The sequence below is a fragment of the Moschus berezovskii genome, chromosome 16, assembly GCF_049115385.1.
Source record: "Moschus berezovskii isolate FMDL1 chromosome 16, NW_MosBer_1.0, whole genome shotgun sequence".
In the NCBI taxonomy this organism is placed as follows: domain Eukaryota; kingdom Metazoa; phylum Chordata; class Mammalia; order Artiodactyla; family Moschidae; genus Moschus; species Moschus berezovskii.
The window spans coordinates 48,683,179-48,698,446 of record NC_142475.1 but is presented as its reverse complement, the minus strand read 5'-3'; the positions used below and the strand labels follow the sequence as shown (position 1 = coordinate 48,698,446).

Here is a 15,268-nt window from a genome sequence, read left to right as displayed (position 1 = left end):
TATAACCCTCTGCATCTCGCAAGCGCTTCGCAGACCGGCCCTCTCGCCTCCCCCGGCCCGTGTCAGGCCGGGCGACTGGAGCGGCTAATAGGAAACCCCGACCCGAGGCGCTGAGGCCAGGAGGGAGGGCAGAGCGGGTCAGAGGCCGGCCCTTCCCGGCCCCCGGCGCCCCGGGAGGTCAGGGAGATAAGGAACAATGACTCTCGCCCCCGGGAGGAGGAAGGAAGCCCCGCTGCCGCCGCCTTATCTCCGCTCCTGTGCGTTCACCCAGTTCCCAGAGCGGGTTCTCTAGAGAGGACTTGGAAGGCGGCTTTTGTAAGTATGATGCTCTGCTTTTTCTTTCGTAAGGAAAGAAAGTTTCCTCTCTGCCCTTGTCCATTTCATCTTATTTATTCCCGAGAATAGATTTCCCCGCGCTCAGATGCTACCCTGATTGGAAATGTGTTTCTGGCCAAAGTCTTCCACCCAAATTGGTTCCCTCTTAAAAATAGTAGGCGGCAAAGAGGTTTCTGTTGATCATTCATTTATTCACAAAATTGTTCCCCCACCCCCGTTTCCCCATATTCTGGTCCTGGTGGTAGCTGACTGGTCTCCACACACAATCTCACCCTACAAAGGAACCCTGGTTATTCACCTTGCTTGTTAGGCATCCAAGAATAATGTTGCAACTTTGGGTTTAAGTTTCTCTGCTTTCAGGCAAATACAGTTGTGGGCAGTTTCTTTCCACAGTATGATAAATCCCATTTTTCGGTGTAGTCTTGAAACTTGTACTGGTGTGTTTAAGCCTTGCAAAACACTGTCACTAGAGTGGACAGGTGAATTCTTACTAAGTTTTTCACTGTATAGCTGAAAGATCTAAATATTACAGAGAATGAACTTCTTAAGCACTGACAAAACCCAAAACTCTGTTGTTCAACTACGTGTCTGTAAAGGATGTTGAGTTAGTTTTGTTCTCGGAGATGATGCTCAAGGCTTTGGGAAATTGTCTTTCACCAAAAGGTGAAGTTAAAACTCTAGAAGAAAGATACAGTTTCTGAGCATTTAGGAGGTAGGATTTGCTAACTGAATAAGCCGAGAACACGAAGTTCTATCTTGGGTAATTGTTCAATTTGCTTTTATGAAACCATGATTGTAAGTTGGTGTACTATGAGATACAGAAAATTACTGTCTTTATTCAAGTAAGAAAACTAAGAAATATAAATTGTAGAAAGCAGTTTTAGCATCATGTGTATGCTAGTCACTTCAGTCATGTCTGACACTTTGCAACCCTGTGCACTGTAACCCTCCAGGCTCCTCTGTCCATGGGATTCTCCAGGCAAGAATACTGAAGTGGGTTGTCATGCCCTCCTCCAGGGGATCTTTCTGATCCAGGGATCTAATCTGTGTCTCTTGCATCTTCTGCATCTCAGGCAGATTCTTTACTGCTTAGCCACTGGGGAAGCCCTCTTAGTGTCATAGTGAAGTGAAGTCGCCCAGTCGTGTCCGACTCTTTGCGACCCCGTGGACTGTAGCCCACCAGGCTCCTCCGTCCATGGGATTCTCCAGGCAAGAATACTGGAGTGGGTTGCCATTTCATTCTCCAGGGGGTCTTCCGGACCCAGGGATCGAACCCAGGTCTCCCGCATTGCAGGCAGACTTTTTAACGTCTGAGCCACCAGGGCAGGCCCCTTTAGTGTCATTAGTGCTGTGATTAATTCACTGAGCTTGATTACTTTATATAAACAGCTATGAAAACCACATATAATGTGTGTGTATCAGTGTGTGTGTGTGTAAAAGAATTGAAGATACTATGTATGTATATGTTTAATTAAATATATATATTTAATCATCTCTTATATTTGTTGTAACTATCCAGTGTTCAGTGTCATTACTTGATAGTATCATACCCAAAATAGATCAGGTGGAAAGATTTCATATCAAATTTCAGAATGCAATAGATCTATTTATTCATTATTTATTCAACAAACATGGAAAGCATTGTAAAATTAGGTTTTTTTTAAAAGAGTCCCTTTAAATGACGTTTCCACTTAAAATTCTCTGTGGCTTCCAAGAAATTCTAAGGCATAATTAAATTTGAAAATAAGACTGGATTCTACTTGCTTTCTCCCCTAAATTTAAAGTGAGTTGTCAACACTAAAATTCTATACTATAGCTAATTTAGTTACAAAGATCAGCCAGATAATCTCAGTGTTCCTCAGAGGCATACTTGACTGTGGTAGGAAGAACACAAACTATGATTTGGTCTGGCTGTGAGGCTTGGTTTTGCCATTACATGGTTATGTGATCAGCGGCAAGATCTTTCAGATTTTCAATCTCAAGTTTCACCTCTGTGAAAGGAGACAAATACTATGGGATTGGCCAACCCAATGCTTATCCCAAGGAGAGGATTGTTGAAAGGATTAAAAGGAAATAAAACATGTAAAGTATCTAGCACAATGTCTGAATGCAGAAGTGTTTCAATTTTAGGGCTTTTCCATTTACACAATTTTTTCATCTTTGATTCAGTGCCTTGGTTTTTTGAGCATCTACTTTGTATTGCCTGCTGTGCTAAGCACTAGTGATGCCAAAGTGAACAGGAGGAGTTATATCCTGCCCTGGGGGAGCTCCTACTCTGAGGAAACAAACAAACAAACAAAAAAAAAAATAGAATTTTCTTAACAGTATAACACCTGCAAAAAAACATAAGTCTGTTATGTTTAGTGACAGAACTGAGGGCAGAGTAATTCTCTTCAATGAAATTCAAAGCAACTTTTACAAAGATGATGTTGATTGTATGAGTTTAAAGGATCAGCTGGTGGTGTGGAAGGACATTTCATAAAGGAAGGGCCTTGGAGAGCAGAATAAGTAAGAAGGCCAAGATGGGGGAGATGGCAGGGATGGGGAACAGGGGGTGGGGGGGAGACTGGGAACTGGTTTCAGTTGGTGCTGGACTGTTGAATCTAGGGGTCCTGGAGATTTAATCAGGGGTCCAATCATGAATATGGCAGTGTCTCATGCTCAGGTAGATGTTTGCACTCATCACTCTAGTAAAACTCAAACTCATGCTCATGAGTCTTTTTGGACGAGCTCATGATCCAAAGAAATGTCTTTTGTAGGTTCACGTTAACATAAAAAGCTTGGGCTGGCACATGTTACCTGTATCACTAAGACATTAGTTGGTTCAATAGACCATTTTGTTTATTTGGTTTTTTTGTTTGTAGCAAACCCAACTCAATGATGGAAGCATTGTAGCACAAGTTCCTTACTTCACTTAGATTACTTTTAAGATTACTGGTACTTTTAAGATTACTGCTGAGTCAATGGAGGGTCAAGGAAGGACTTTGCTTGGGGCTGAGAAGGCAGAAAGTAGATGCGATTTATGTTTTAGGAAGATTTTATATAGATTATCTACTGTCCAGTGTGTAATGTAGAGTGGGCAAAGGCTTAGGGAGTGATAGTGCTGTAAACTACGAGATCAATTGAAAGACTATTGTAAACAAGTGAGAATTGCTAAGGCCTGAGCAGTGTAGGTGGACCATAGGGCACAGATTCCTGAGATATTTAGAAGGTGGAACATTCTCAACTTGCGGACTGAATGAAGGCATGAAGAAAAAAGGAAACACCCATAATATTAGCTTTAAGCTTGCACAAATGGGTAGCTATAATAGAATACCATAAAGCAAGAAGGGGTACAAGTTAATAGAAGGAAGTTGAGTTAGCTAGGGCTGCTTATTTAACTTATATGCAGGGTACATCATGAGAAACGCTAGGCTGGATGAAGCACAAGCTGGAATCAAGATTGCTGGGAGAAATATCAATAACCTCAGACATGCAAATGACACCACCCTTATGGCAGAAAGCGAAGAACTAAAGAGCCTCTTGATGAAAGTGAAAGACGAGAGTGAAAAAGTTGGCTTAAAGCTCAACATTCAAAAGACTAAGATCATAGCATCCGGTCCCATCACTTCATGGGAAATAGATGGGGAAACAGTGGAAACAGTAACAGACTTTGGGCTCCAAAATCACTGCAGATAGTGACTGCAGACATGAAATTAAAAGATGCTTGCTCCTTGGAAGAAAAACTATGACCAACTTAGACAGCGTGTTAGAAAGCAGAGACATTACTTTGCCAACAAAGCTACGTCTAGTCAAAGCTATGGTTTTTCCAGTAGTCATGTATGGGTGTGAGAGTTGGACTATGAAGAAAGCTGAGCACCGAAGAATTGATGCTTTTGAACTGTGGTGTTGGAGAAGATTCTTGAGAGTCCCTTGGACTGCAAGGAGGTCCATCCTAAAAGAAATCAGTCCTGTATATTCACTGGAAGGACTGATGCTGAAACTTCAATACTTTGGCGACCTGATTCAAAGAACTGACTCATTTGAAAAGACCCTGATGCTGGGAAAGATTGAACACGGGAGGAAAAGGGGATGACAGAGGATGAGATGGTTGGATGGCATCACTGACTTGATGAACATGAGTTTGAGTAAACTTCAGGAGTTGGTGATGGACAGAGAGGCCTGGCATGCTGCAGTCTATGGGGTCGCAAAGAGCCGGATACGACTGAGCAACTGAAGTGAACTGAACTGAATGTTGGGTTGAGAGGCTAACCTACAACATTAAGTAATATAAGAAGTCAGTTTTTGTTTAATCTTTTTTATATATAAATGGTACTGTTTTTTGTTTCGTTTATCGTGTTGTATTAGTTTCAGATGTACAGTTCAGTTCAGTCACTCAGTCGTGTCCGACTCTCCGCGACCCCATGAATCACAGCACGCCAGGCCTCCCTGTCCATCACCAACTCCCGGAGTTCACTCAAACTCATGTCCACAGAGTCGGTGATGCCATCCAGCCATCTCATTCTCTGTCGTCCCCTTCTCCTCCCGCCCCCAACCTTTCCCAGCATCAGAGTCTTTTCCAGTGAGTCAACTCGTCGCATGAGGTGGCCAAAGTATTGCAGTTTCAGCTTTAGCATCAGTCCCTCCAATGAACACCCAGGATTGATCTCCTTTAGAATGGACTGGTTGGATCTCCATGCAGTATAAGGGACTCTCAAGAGTCTTCTCCAACACCACAGCTCAAAAGCATCAATTCTTCGGCGATCAGCTTTCTTCACAGTCCAACTCTCACATCCATACATGTGAGAGTATGTTTGTCACGGGAAAAACCATTGCCTTGACTAGACGGACCTTGGTTGGCAAAATAATGTCTCTGCTTTTTAATATACTATCAAGGTTGGTCATAACTTTCCTTCCAAGGAGCAAGCGTCTTTTAATTTCATGGCTGCAATCAGCATCTGCAGTGATTTTGGAGCCCCAAAAAATAAAGTCTGACACTGTTTCCACTGTTTTTCCATCTATTTCACATGAAGTGATGGGACCAGATGCCATGATCTTTGTTTTCTGAATGCAGATGTACAGCAAAGTATATATGTATATATATACACATGTACATATATGACTAAATCAATTTTTAAAAATTCTTTTCCATTATAGGCTATTACAAGATATTGACTATAGTTCCCTGTGCTATACAGTAGGTCCTTGTTGGTTATCTATTATGTGCATAGTAGTATATACTTTAATCTCCAAATCCTAATTTGTCCCTCCCCCACCCCTTGCCCCTTTGGTAACCATAAATTTGTTCTCTATGTTTGTCACTATGTTTCTGTTTTGTAAATAAGTTCATTTGCATCATTTAAAAAAATTCCACATGATATCACTTATATGTAGAATCTAAAAAAATGATGCAAATGATATTGCTTATATGTAAAAGGTAGCTTTTTAAAAAGTATAAAACTGCCAAATTTGTCTTAGAAATTCAGAGAAGAAACATAGAAACTGGGCTCTTCCCCCTTATGCTCAGTCCCCCCAAAGAAATGTCAGTCTCTGGGCTCATTGGGGCTCTGAGCTTTCATCTTGTACCTCTGCTGTGGAGTGGGTTGTTTCAACAGGAAGGCCGTGTCCAGAGTAGTCTTGCCAATAACTTTGTATACCCTCAAAAAGAGAAATCTGTACTTCCTCTAAACCTTCAGAAACAAGCAGAGACTTGGAAAAATATCCATAGGCGAGTAGAATACTTATTCATAAAGAGCACATATTCATGAAGAATTTATACTTACTCATCACAAAGTAGCTCTTTCCTTAGCAGGGTTTTTATTTTACTTCCCTGGTTTGAGGACCCACTCGGAGACTAGAGTAAAACAGGAAACTTATAACACTAAAGCAAAGAAGGTGATTTCTTCTCTGGCCGTGAGTTGTCCCACAAACATTTCCTCCTTCAGGGTGAGCAGGAAGTTCTTCCCATTGACTTGAATGGTGGATACCTGGAAAGGAGAGGTGTGTCACATTTGTAAATTTTTTAAAGATAATGAGGGGAAGAATTTTAACATTTAGAGTGAACAGAAAACAATCTGATTAGCAGACAGGAAGCTGTGACTTTTTAAGTTATTGAGGTCTGATTACTTGATAGCCTTAGTTTTCTTATAGCCTTTTCCCCTTTCTAATCTTCTATGGCAAAGCCTCTATTGGATTTCCTGAATTTTAGAGCTCTTACCCACACCTGAGTCAACACCGAAATCAGATTGATTATATTCTTTGCAGCCAAAGATGGAGAAGGCCTATACAGTTAGCAAAAACAAGACCAGGAGCTGACTGTGGCTCAGATCATGAACTCCTTATTGCCAAATTCAGACTGAAATTGAAGAAAGAAGGGAAAACCACTAGACCATTCAGATATGACCTAAATCAAATCCCTTATGATTATAGGGTGGAAGTGAGAAATAGATTTAAGGGTCTAGATCTGATAGATAGAGTGTCTGATGAACTCTGGACAGAGGTTCGTGACATTGTACAGGAGACAGGGACCAAGACCATCCCCATGGAAAAGAAATGCAAAAAAACAAAATGATTGTCTGAGGAGGCCTTACAAATAGCTGTGAAAAGAAGAGAAGCAAAAAGCAAAGGAGAAAAGGAAAGATATAAGCATCTGAATGCAGAGTTCCAAAGAATAGCAAGGAGAGATAAGAAAGCCTTCCTCAGCGATCAATGCAAAGAAATAGAGGAAAACAACAGAATAGGAAAAACAAGAGATCTCTTCAAGAAAATTAGAGATTCCAAGGGAACATTTCATGCAAAGATGGGCTCGATAAAGGACAGAAATGGTATGGACCTAACAGAAGCAGAAGATATTAAGAAGAGGTGGCAAGAATACACAGAAGAACTGTACAAAAAAGATCTTCACGACCAAGATAGTCACGATAACGTGATCACTGACCTAGAGCCAGACATCTTGGAATGTGAAGTCAAGTGGGCCGTAGAAAGCATCACTAGGAACAAAGCTAGCGGAGGTGATGGAATTCCAGTTGAGCTATTTCAAGTCTTGAAAAATGATGCTGTGAAAGTGCTGCATTCAATATGCCAGCAGATTTGGAAAACTCAGCAGTGGCCACAGGACTGGATAAGGTCAGTCTTCATCCAATCCCAAAGAAAGGCAATGCCAAAGAATGCTCAAACTACCGCACAATTGCACTCATCTCACACGCTAGTAAAGTCATACTCAAAATTCTCCAAGCCAGGCTTCAGCAGTATGTAAACCGTGAACTCCCAGATGTTCAAGCAGGTTTTAGAAAAGGCAGAGGCACCAGAGATCAAATTGCCAACATCCGCTGGATCATGGAGAAAGCAAGAGAGTTTCAGAAAAACATCTATTTCTGCTTCATTGACTATGCCAAAGCCTTTGACTGTGTCGATCACAATAAACTGTGGAACATTCTGAAAGAGATGGGAATCCCAGACCACCTGACCTGCCTCTTGAGAAACCTGTATGCAGGTCAGGAAGCAACAGTTAGAACTGGACATGGAACAACAGACTGGTTCCAAATAGGAAAAGGTGTACGTCAAGGTTGTATATTGTCACCTTGCTTATTTAACTTACATGCAGAGTACATCATGAGGAACGTTGGGCTGGAAGAAGCACAAGCTGGAATCAAGATTGCTGGGAGAAATATCAATAACCTCAGATATGCAGATGACACTACCCTTATGGCAGAAAGTGAAGAGGAACTCAAAAGCTTCTTGATGAAAGTGAAAGAGGAGAGTGAAAAGGTTGGCTTGAAGCTGAACATTCAGAAAACAAAGATCATGGCATCTGGTCCCATCACTTCATGGGAAATAGATGGAAAAACAGTGGAAACAGTGTCAGACTTTATTTTTTGGGGCTCCAAAATCACTGCAGATGCTGATTGCAGCCATGAAATTAAAAGACGCTTGCTCCTTGGAAGGAAAGTTATGACCAACCTTGATAGTATATTAAAAAGCAGAGACATTACTTTGCCAACCAAGGTCCGTCTAGTCAAGGCAATGGTTTTTCCCGTGGTCATGTATGGATGTGAGAGTTGGACTGTGAAGAAGGCTGATCGTCGAAGAATCGATGCTTTTGTACTGTGGTGTTGGAGAAGACTCTTGAGAGTCCCTTATATTGCAAGGAGATCCAACCAGTCCATTCTAAAGGAGATCAATCCTGGGTGTTCATTGGAAGGACTGATGCTAAAGCTGAAACTGCAATACTTTGGCCACCTCATGCGACAAGTTGACTCAGTGGAAAAGACTCTGATGCTGGGAAAGGTTGGGGGCGGGAGGAGAAGGGGACGACAGAGAATGAGATGGCTGGATGGCATCACCGACTCTGTGGACATGAGTTTGAGTGTACTCCGGGAGTTGGTGATGGACAGGGAGGCCTGGCGTGCTGTGATTCATGGGGTCGTGGAGAGTCGGACACGACTGAGCGACTGAACTGAACTGAACTGAACTACCCACACCTGAACACTTCAGAGCAAAGACCATTTATTACGAAAGGGGCTCGCCCCAGCCTTCATGGCTGGTCACAAAGTCAAGTATAATATTTCCTCCTGGTAGGTAAACTGTATCAACATATTTAAAAGGAGATTTAAGGAACTCTTGTCACCTCCAAATATAGAGTTTTATCACTCATCAGAAAGATAGTATTTGGTTATTATATGAATTCCATCTGGCTTCTGGGAGCTCACTTGAAATTCCCCAAACTTCAGAGATTATCTTTGGTTTCTGAGATGATGTAAAAGGTTTTAAAACAGTTTAATTAGAAAGTAAGTAAGGAAAGAAAGGAACTGTCACTATCTGTTATATAAAATAATCATCAAATATATATTTTAGAATAGGATGAGCTTGCATCATGGGAAAGTTTATTATTTAAAAAGGAGCAAGGTATATTGGGGGGAATTCCCATTAGCATGCTTGAAATATTGAGGAATATACTGAGCTTCCATAAATGGTGCTGGCCATTCTGCTTTTAGGTTACTCAAGCCATTTAAAGTCTGGCTTCCTAAGCAAGGACTTCGTCTTCACTATCTTTTGGGGTTTGCTGACATAATGATTGAGTCCAGGCTGGCTGCTGCTGGAGCCACTGTGCTCTCCTACGCAGTCTTTGAAGAGAGCTGGGGTGCAGCTGTGCTGGCCCCCAGACACCTGAGTCCAGAATACTGCTGAATTTTTCTTCGTTTCTGGGCTTCATGCAAAGCTGGACATGCCCCAACTCTCTCTTGGGTTTGGCTTCCTGTTCACATGTTTTCTGGTCTCATGTCATTGTGCATGAAGTAATGGTCCCACATGCGCACACCGTCCACAATGGCAAGATTTGTGTGGCTCGGCGTAAGCTTCCTAATGAGGACATTTTGGCCCTTCCAACTACTCCTTCAGGAAGGCGGTTTGGAACCACTTATTACTTTCCAAGGTGAAGGGAGCAGAGACAGAATGCATTTCTGCAACAGGACTAAAGCCACTTTTAGGAGACGATTAAAGGACAACAGCTTAAGGAAAAGAAACATTTCTTTCACACATCTATCTAAACGCCTGTACGTGTCAAGTATACAGAAATGCCTTCAATCCACAGTTTTAAAATATTAGTTACTCTTTCAGCATTTCACTAACTATGAATGGTGCTAGTGTTTTCCACCAGGGACTGTTATTTGAATGACATTTTTCTGCAGCAAAATCTGTTGAGTTTATGAAGTTTGAAAGGCAGGAAATGCAGTTCAGTGTCTGAACAACAGAGAAAGCCCAGACAGCTCAGGTCAGTCATCTGCTAGCTCTCCAGCATGGCTTCCTAGGTGCCAAGTGCAGTAGCACACGAATACAGAGAGAGAAGCCAAACCAAACTTTCAAACCAAAGCTCTTAAACCATCAAACTTAACTTCCGGACATATCAGCAGGTGAAATTCTGGTACACACCACACTTGTTTGTGGATGTTTAATGGCAAATTAGTTGGGCTACCTGGTGGCTCAAACAGTAAAGAATCTGTCAGCCTGCAATGCATGCGAACCAGGTTCAATCCCTGGGTTGAGAAGATTACCTGGAGAAGGAAATGGCAACCCACTCTGGTACTTTGGCAGGAGAATTCCATGGAAAGAGGAGCCTGGTGGGCTACAGTCCAGGGGGCCGCAGAGAGTCTGACACAACTGACACTTTCACTACTTTTCAGTGTCAAATTAATGGGCACATGTGCCAACATTTTTTAGAATTTTAGAGCAGGAAGTGATTTTTGGAGGTCTTCCAATCTAACTTGTTATTTTACAAGCAGAGAGATTGAGACTCATATGAGCTCACTTCAAACGCACACATGTGTACTTCTGAGTCTTAGGTCGAGTCATTGCTTACAGAAAATATGATAGGTCTGGCTTAAGGAAAACAAAGAATAAAATGACCCAAAGCTGGACCGGTGACTCCTTTTCCGTTCAAGTTTGTGTAGCCCAGCTTTAGGGCTGTGGGCTGCTCTTGTTTTCTTGCTTCAGGAGCGATTCAGGTTCTCAGACTAGATACACTTGACCGACACTCGAATAAACTCCAAACAGACCAAGGGTTGATGTGTGACTCAGATCCTGATGATACAGTGATACTCAATCAGTGCATGGAGTTCTGGGAAGAGATGATTAGAGCTAAAAATGTAGACAAGAGCCCAAGGTACAACCTTCACGCTTCAGAATCTGAAAACCTGACCAGAGAGATGAGAACTTCCCCCGTCCAGACAGCAACAGAGACCCTCTAACTAAATGCTACATTGTGTGGCACAGATTTTAAGTGCTGTAGGAATTCTGGGGAGATAGAATAAATGAAAACTGAAGCTGTCAGCTGATCCTTGAGGCTACAGTCAAACATGACTGAAGTGACTTAGCATGCATGCACACATGCATGCATATAACTGTAAATCTGCAATGATATAATTATACTTATGGTATTGAAAGTGCAAAATAAATAGCCAATTAAATATAAGCAAAACTATAAACCAACAATATTCTGTTGTTGGCATCAAATTAATTGGTTAAAATTAGTCATATTGGTTTTATTTGCCAAATGATGCTGTTTTGCTGAAACTAAAGAATAAATTTGTTTCAACCAGTGTTCATTAATAATATTGCCAAAAAGGAGAAATATTTTAATTAAAATTTTCCATTGCACATTTCATACTCTGACTATAGTGAATTCCTACAAATTGGCACATATAAAGAAAGAAAGGATCCAGGCATTCCACCTGTTGGTGTTGAGATTATGGAACTAAAAACTATGGTGGCTCAGTCACCCTATCACCTTACACTTTCTTGGCAAATAAAACTTCATTTAGCACAGAAGAAGCGTTTGACTCGCACATGCATACACGTTTTAAGCAGATATAAATATCTGCCTCCGTTCTTTCTTTAATCACCTGTATCTTCCAGTGATTGCACTGTTTTCCTACATATTATCATTCCAATGATGACAAAGCAAAGCCTCCATTTATAAAATGAGTGAAAACTCTAGTCTCACTCCATGAAAATATCTTTGACTGCAAATTATACCATAGGAAGTTCTATCTTTCTTAATTGGCTTAGAAAACAGTTCAGTGCCAGTAACAACGATCACCAATGTTTGTTGGCCACTTATTCTAAACTTCTTACGAGGATGTTTGCCTGTCATCCTCATATCAACCCTATGGAATTAGATACTATTTTTAATCCTCATTTTTCTGAAGAGGAGACTGAGGCATAAAGAAATAAAGTAACTCGCTCAGGGTCACCTAGCCAATGGATGCTGTAACCTGGAATTCACATCTAATTCCTGCCACTCCCAGTAGTAGATTCCAAATAACCGCAGAAAGGATGTTGTTGTTTGACATTAGGCTATGATCCAGCATGACCACAGCCAGATACTGGAAACCTCAAAGTCAAACGTAAATTTTCATTTTGGAAGATCACAGGGTATCATGCATAATTATAAACATAAACATTTATATGTCTTCCAGGAACATATTTTTAAAAATAGAGATCTCCGTGATGCTTATAATAATTTATAATGTTAGAGAGTATGAAAGTTCCCCTGGAACTCACCAACTCCCAGGCTGCGAAGCACAGGGGCAGGGTTGAAAGACTGACTGGGCTGGATGTGACAGATGGTAGGGTGGTGGAAAGGGGTGGAGGAATTGATCTGCCAGGAATGGAAAGAGACGTAAGGGCAAGGGTGGGTGAGAGAGAGAGTCAAGCAGCAGGAAGCCGCCTGCAGGGAGGTCCTGGCACCACAATCTCTATAAGAGTGAAGCTTCCAGAACAGAGCGGAGGACCTGGCACTGTCCGTATTTAACCTGAATCATCAGAGTCAGTTCAGAACAAGAAGAGATTCCAGGTCTACTGTATTGAAATAATCTACACCCATTAACTCTGAGAATATTCATTAGTGAAGAGGTCAGAGAGCTCCAAAGGAAATGACTTAATATTACTATATGAGCAAGAGAAATATTTTTTCAATTTCCAATTATTTATTGTTATTGTGTAGAAATAGGATTAATTTTTAAACTTTATTTTTAATTGAAGGATAATTGCTTTACAGTATTGTGTTGGCTTCTGCCAAACATCAACATCAATCAGCTGCAGGTATACATATGTCCCCTCCCTCTTGACCCTCCCTCCCACCTCCCAGCCCATCCCACCCTTCTAGGTTGTTACAGAGCCTCAGTTTGGGATCCTTGAGTATTCCATATGTAAAATAGCTAGCTGATGGGAATTTGCTGTAAGAGAAGTATTTTTTAAATGTAGAGGAAATTTGGAGTGGTGAAATAGTGTGTGTTGTTCTCCTTAAAGCTTATATGAGAGCTTATATTTCTTTATAAGATGTATATACAATATTTCTTCCTCCTTTTTATTTATTTTACAAATGAGAATGAGCTTTATATAATTTTGGCCAATTAAGAGTTTATCCCTTTTTTTTATTGGAGTATAGTTGCTTTACAATGTTGTATTCGTTTCTTCTGTACAGCAAAGTGAATTAGCTCTATGTTTACACGTGCGTGTGTGCTCAGTCTCGCAGTCACGTCTGGCTCTGTGTCCTCATGGACTGGAGCCCGCCAGGCTCCTCTGTCCATGGAATTTCCCAGGCATGAATACTGAAGTGGGTCGCCATTTCCTACTCCAGGGGATCTTCCTGACTCAGGGATCAAAACTGATGCATCTTCTGCACCAGTAGGCAGTTCTTCATTATCCTCCCTTTTTTGTATTTCCTTCCTATTTAGGTCACCACAGAGCACTGAGTAAAGTTCCCTGTGCTGTACAGTAGGTTCTCATTAGTTATCTGTTTTCACTGTCTTTTATGTATCATATCTGCATTTGTTTATTGCGAATTTATGTTAAAATGTGCTCTTTGTGGCAGCAAGATTGTTTCATCCAATACTGAATGCATTAAACTGGGTATTTCCTCTAAGTATCCAAGTTAATTTTAGTCACTTATATTTTTCACCTCTCGTAAATGCAGAATAGAAACAATTTTACCACTTGGAAATGCTCGCTTTGCTACTCATCAAATAACCACTTGCAGTCTCTTTAGATTTTATGATTCTGCACATATTCCTTTTAAAATAGGTCTTAGCAGCTGAAATTAGATGTCATTCAACTTTTAAACTTGGAACACTTTGTAAACCTTTCAAAAGAAACTCTTCTTTATTGACGTTATGAAATCCAGTCAGAGAATAATATGAAATGAATATAATGGAATGTCTTTCCCTAGGTGAGTAGAAAGTCAAATGGAAACTTCTATAAAAGGACCAAATGACCCACAATACTTCAAAGTGTCTTGGAGTGACTGTAAGAAACTCAGTCTGAATGAAATTTGGAGAACGCTGTTCCTAATGGTATCCTCCTATGAAGGTGTGAAAGGCAACACGTGAAAGATAAATCGCTGATGAAATGCAACTGATGGCACTTTTGCTTTCCTCTGCTGTAGGTGCTGATGGCCAGCCCCATCATCTGAAGGTGAATTTGGCGAATGATATGCAGGTTCTCCAAGACAATCACAGAAAATCGTCAAAGGTGCTCAATATCAGATATTGATCTGTCTCTTTTTTTATTAATTGAGGTTTGTTTGTCTTGACTGCACTGAGTGGAGTGTGGAATCTTAGTTCCCTGACCAGGGATCAAACTCACATCCCCTTTTTGGAAGCACAGAGTCTTAACTGCTGGACCACCGGACGAGTGCATACTCAGACATGTGTGACTCTTTGCGATCCCATAGACTGTAGCCTGCCAGGTCCCTCTGTCCATGGAATTTTCCAGGCAAGAATACTGAAATGGGTTGTCATTTCCTATTCTAGGGGATCTTCCCAACCCAGGGATCAAACCTAAGTCTCTTGCCTCTCCTGCATGGGCAGGAAGATTCTTTACCACTTTACCACCTGGGAAGCCCTCAGGGAAGTCCCAAATATTGATTTCTTGACTTAAACCATGACACTAGCAATACCTGAGTAGTCCAGGTCACTTGGAGAGGGTAGCATTTCACAGATGGGGAATTATCGAAAATGAGGCATTGATAATTCTACTCTTCCCTATAGCACTCTCTTCCTTCTTGGCTGAAAAAGTTAAAAGGCAGAGTCACTGCATGATATTTATCTGCAAGAATGGCAAAAGAACCATCTGAAGAATCTTGTTGGTTTATTGACATTTTATGAGCCGTTCCAGAAGCTCAGGGGAGTTCCAGGGGGCTGTTCATGGCAGGTCTGCTATGCCCAGTCATCCACGATTTTGGCATGAGGACTACAGGTGTCACCCGTGTTGTTCACAGCTTAACCTCATAGTTTCTCTCCTCGGTCAGACACACTGGTGCCAAGAGTGTCGTGGGGCCAGGGTGAGCCACGGAGACCCACCTCAGCCATACAACCTCGGTTGTAAAAACATTCTTAGGGGTGTTGACTCATATGAGTTTATACCACACCCCCTCCCCATGAGTTTTTCTCAAATGTCA

At 41.4% G+C, this 15,268-nt stretch overlaps 1 protein-coding gene across 1 annotated transcript in view; it reads left to right on the top strand.

The window, feature by feature from the left end:
• Positions 1-15,268, top strand: part of SULF1 (sulfatase 1) — a 193,947-nt gene that overhangs the window by 27,378 nt on the left and 151,301 nt on the right. Inside the window, exon 2 of the mRNA XM_088844808.1 lies at positions 14,255-14,340. The gene's annotated coding sequence lies outside the window, so the exon portion shown is untranslated. The remainder of the gene's footprint in view (positions 1-14,254; positions 14,341-15,268) is intronic.